Source organism: Heterocephalus glaber, unplaced genomic scaffold, assembly GCF_053883595.1.
Source record: "Heterocephalus glaber isolate CG9 unplaced genomic scaffold, H.glaber_assembly_v1.0 deba00001673, whole genome shotgun sequence".
NCBI classification, from domain to species: Eukaryota; Metazoa; Chordata; class Mammalia; order Rodentia; family Bathyergidae; genus Heterocephalus; species Heterocephalus glaber.
In genome coordinates, this window is record NW_028258410.1 from 6,227,928 (window position 1) to 6,233,382 (window position 5,455).

Here is a 5,455-nt window from a genome sequence, read left to right on the forward strand (position 1 = left end):
GCAGTAGCTGGAGCAGATGAGCCCTGTGGAGCTTCTACATTTCCAGCAGCAACAGGCCTTTGCCCCTTATTTAGCATCCCTCTCCCTGACTCCCACCTCTGTCCTCCAGTATGTTGATGATCTCCTCCTCTGCAGCCCCTCTCTCCAACTCTCATGCTGACATCTCCTGAGGGAACATGCTGACTCCTGTCTCTCCAAACCTCTCCCTGACCCATCCTCCTCTGCTCCCCCTTGCCCCTGGCAATTGGGTCCTTCTAAAACCCTGAACCCCACCAAACTCTCCCCCGATTGGACAGGCTCATTCACCACCACACAGTGGTTAAATTCCAGGAAAAGGTCCCCTGGTTCCACATTTCCAAGCTCAAAAAGACCAGGACCCTCTGCTTGATCCACTCCCTACCCCTCCTGCTTTTCTTGTTCTCCTCTAGGACCTACCTGGTTTAAGCTGACCAGGATTGCAGAACATCCTTCTCCCATGGATAAAACTACACAATAGGTCATCCTACATGGGGCTGAGTAACTGTGCCCCTTTATTGACTATATCTTTCCCTGCCTTGTTCATTTTGATATTAATTCTGTGTGCCCTTTTGATATTTGGTATTGGGCTGATAGCTGTTACACCTAGTCATTGGAACAAAAAGGAAAAATACTGTCTTTTCATGTGTTATCTAGGTACACAAGGCTTCCTGGTCTTTTTATCCTGCTTAAAGTAGGCTTTTCCTACCCTCTCCTACTCTTCTCCCTCCTATGTCCCCTACCCCTTCTGTCCACCAATCATTGGACCTTTGAGTTATATGTCTATAAGCCAAAGGATGACAGGTTTGATGCCCAAAAACACTTGATTAGAGAGGTGAGATGGGAACCTGAAGGGCATCCCCTCTCAATTATTGTTAATGCCTGCTCTGGCCAACACTACAGTTGGCCAGGGATCATAGATTGTGGGGGAGCATCATGTGAACGAAACTGGTGTTCCCAATGAGATCTAAATCCCTTGCCTGTCAGCAGGTCGATCTTTATGTTTGCTCTGGATCCTCTGGCCCAAACGCCTAAGATAAGGAGTGAATTGGTCACCTCTCTCAATTGTCAGTCCTGTCCTCAAGGACAATGCTAACCTTTAAAATTTACCATTCTGGGTCCATGGGCCCTGAAATGGTTACAGGGTCAAACTGTTTCAGTACACCTATGCAAGTTTAAAAAACAATTTTCCTCCTCTGAGGGCCTCCTGACCCCTATTTTAAATGGTCCTCACTGGGTGCTCTATATCCAAAAGACCTGGACCATCCTCCAATAAAAGCTTGGTGATAGTACCCAGATTAAAGAGATCGAACTGATCAGACATAACAAAACCTCCTATATGGGAATTGATATGGTCCAAATTATAAATAACACCCATAGGGTGCTCTTGGAGGTTAACCCCACACTAGCCTCTGACTGCTGGATTTGAGCTCCCCTCAGCCAACTCTCTTATCAGGTGCTGGGGTTGACAGTCAACAGGACTCTAAGTCTACCTCCAAATCACCCCTCTGCCTTTTTCCAGAACCCCAGCTAGTTGTGGGAAAAAGCTCTGGATCTTGGGCTCCTCCACTCAAAACATTCCTGATTTTTGCTCCTCTATCTCAACCCCAACTTCGAATCTTAGCACCCCATGGGAATTTTCTTTGTCTGTGCAAAAGGGATATATCATGTTTTTTCCCCAAATGCCCACACCTTCTGTGCCCTGGGTATCTTAATCCCAGATCTCAACATCTATCCCCCCTAGAGTCTCACCAGACCCCCCTCCAAATGGCTAAAACCCAAATCCGAAGAGACTCCATTGCCCTTCCCATCCTGTCAGGGCTCGCCATTGCAGGCAGTCTAACCCTTGGTGGGGCAGCCCTAGGACTGGGACAACAGCAGTATCTGTCCCTGGGCCAAGACATCCAAAGGGGCCTCAATGAGGTGAGAATGTCAATCTTCACCCTTCAGGACCAAATCAATTCCCTGGCTGATGTTGTTCTATAGAATACCCTTGACCTTTTAACAACAAAATATGGAGGAACCTGCCTCTTCTTAGGCGAGGAATGCTGCTATTATGCCAACCAGGTGGGGCTGGTCAGAGAGTCCATGGATAGACTCAAAGACCACCTCAAGGCTTTGGAATCAAAATATGGGATGCAAGAATCAGAGTCCTGGTGGAGGTGGACCACCACAGGCTGGAGACCCTGGGTGGGAGCACTTATGGGACCTCTGGTAACTCTCTGCCTAATCCTGGCTTTTGACCCATGCTTATTTTGCTGTTTTCAAAATTTTCCTTCAGGAAAGATTCAGGGCTTTTACCAACCAGATGTTCCATGAACTTCTCCTAGTTGACTATGAAAGAGTCCCCACCAACCCCGACCTGGCCTTTTCACCAGCCTGAGGAACAACTCTGACCAACAACAAGGAATACATGACTAGGCTTGGATGCACTCATGATTCCTTTACTTTATTTCTCACCTGCAACAAGACTTAAATTGGTTTCACCCCAGGGATGGGTCAATAGAGGGAAATCTTACAATGGGTAACTGACCACTTCTATCAGGGAACCATCCAAGACTTCTCCCCTGAGAAAATTTCCCTTCATACTTTCCTCCTTATTTGCTGGTTATCTCTATCTACCTCACTTCCCCCATGTCCAGAAGGCCCCTCTGCCCCCAAACCCTTGGGACCCAATTCTTCTCCCATATTGCCTGACAATCCCCCCTGGGAAAAGTCCAAAACCTCATTTGCAGCCTTACATATCTGAAAAATACCTGCCCCTCCTGTGCCCCCTATAAAAGCTCCTTCTCCAACTCCACCTGGCACTGACTGGGAGATTTAGTTCTCCTCCCTGGATATCGCCAACCCAACAGACCCACCCACTGGCATAAGGGACTCCTTAACTACTTTTGGTTTCCCCCCTGAGTTCCATACCTGATTCTTAGCCCATTTTTTCTGCCACCTTCTGACTTTCCCTCAATCCCCTAAGCTGGACATGCCTCCAGAGTACTATGTTAGAGCGATATTGCAGATAATAGTTTTCTTTGACTTCTACAAAAAACTCTGCTTCCCCCTTTTGTCACTGATACTTTTCAAGAGAAACTTACCAAAATCTTCCCTCACTACCTCAGGCCCTCACAGTGGACCTGCTGCCGAAAATCCTTTTACCCTCCTCTCATCACCTCTCTCCCTGCTAGATCTGGCTGCCATGGCAATCGTCACTGCTCCCAAAGAAATGGTGCTCTGACAATTCCACGAATGGCAACATGGACAGCAATGTGGTCAACAGAAGCACTACAGGAGCTCCAGTGCCATATCAACTTCCCAGCCAACTCCCCATTCCCCCAAAACTTCATCCCCAATCAGCAAGAAGTAGTACAGAAGAAGAGACCATTGCCCCAGTTCCATAATGAATTAAAGGCTGGGATGTTAGGTATTCCCAAGCCCCCTCAGAACAAGTTCCCTCCCCCTTCTCCCTGTCCTCCTCCCTAAAGGCTAACAGGGACTTTCTGTATAACTAAGGCTTGACTGCTCCTAGTTCATGACCTCCTACCAAGTTAGGGGCTTTTCTACCCCACTGGTTTCATGACCAAATGTCCCCTTAAGATAGAGACCTCCTGGAGCTTGTCACTTCATCCCAGCAGATACTCCCATGAGATAGGGACTTTCTGAAGCCTGTTTTCTCCATCCCCCAACCAGAATTTGTTGCTGTATGCCCTAACTGCCATCACCCACCCCCATCAAAGGACTATGTGCTCTCCCACCTGAAAAGACCCCATATAAGCCTGCTCAGCTCATGTAACAGCTGGTCTCCCTTTCGTGAGTCAGTCCCAGCAGGCTTCAGACTGCTGCCCCAATAAAGTTGGCTTGAACATATGTGTGCCCCTTCCTTTCTGCGACCCTTTAAATTATGAAGGTTCCATGTTTTCCCTTCACCCTCACTTGCAAAAGCAGGGAAGATAGGGCAACTGTGATCCATTCTCCCCAAGGGAAAAACTGTTAGGGGACAGAGGTCAGCATGGAGGGTGGAGCTCATCTCCAGACTGCTAGAAATGGCCTCTCAAACGTGAACAGAGGCTAAGAAGGGCACACAGGGAAAGACTATGTGATTTTCATGTTTCTCCTTCTATTAGGCTTCATCCCTCAGAGGAATTCTACAGAAAATATTGGTCCTCAATACAGATGCCACCAAAAGGAGGTAGAATCACTGTGTGTGCATGTGTGTGTGTGTGTGTGTGTGTGTTTGTGTGTGGGGTATAACTGCATAACAATTAAAACTTTGACTTTTTTTATTACATTTTTGTTCTGTCCGCTCATAGCTAGGTTTTTTGATGTGGTTTTCTGTCATTCTATCAGATACAAATATCTGGCAGTTTATTAACTGGGTTCAAATCCTGCATAATTTTTCTCACATTCCAATTATATTCCCTTTACTTCGCTTTTTTTATTCCTTCTTTTCTCATACTCTCTTATAGGGAAACAAGTCTGTAGGCAGGGAAATAGTAGAAGTAATAGAAGTATTTTAATAGAAGTATTTTAACAAATATTACCCATAGTGTTGTAACTGTAAGTGATATATAAGTGTCAGGCTGAGAAGAATCAAGCACACACCCTGGAAGTTGGAGGCAGGTTTATTTCAGTAGCTGACTGATCTGGGAATTCTCCCCAAAGTGATTAGTCCTGTCAGGGTGCTAAATGGGGTTTATACAGATTTTGGAAAAGAGGAGTGGGGATATAGAAAGACATAACATTAGTTCATTGGTTGAGGCAGATACATTCAGCTTATACAATTGGATAGAAAGGTACACTAGGATTCACCTTATTTACATATGGCAGGAACCAGGGGTCACAGAAACTCAACTGAGAACAAAGGACAATGAAGAAAACCAAGTCTGGGCAAGTCTAAGTGAGACCTGAACATGTTCTAGGTGGGGGAGGGGTCGGAGTTAGGAGGAGCCTTATGTTGCTACCTGGTTAGCTGCAGCACAGGCTTCTTTTAGTCAGAAATCATTTCTCTGTTCATCCCATCCTCTATTTTGATTATAGTTGAATCTTCAACTTGTTTGCTAGTGTATGATTTTACATGTGTAAATGTTAGCATCAGACCTTGAAGTTACCATCGATTGGAATGATTTTTGGATCTTAATGGAATTAAAGCATTAAGAAATGAAGCATATGAATCAATTTATAATGCACAGACTGATTGTTAATAATGACTATACTAAGAGAGGTCTTAATAAAGCACTTATTGGTGTCTTCCAGTCACCTAGGACACTTTACCATTTGTCAGGTTTTCCTGAGTCAATCTAAACAAGATAGGATAGCAAATGCCAGCATAAGACCCCAGCATAAAGCTAAGAGGAAGCATCTTTGGACAGTATTCCAGTTCTCTAGAGTAACAGTTATGAAGTCTATGCCAAGAATAATGGGAGTCGCAATGAGCTAGGCAAGAATAAGA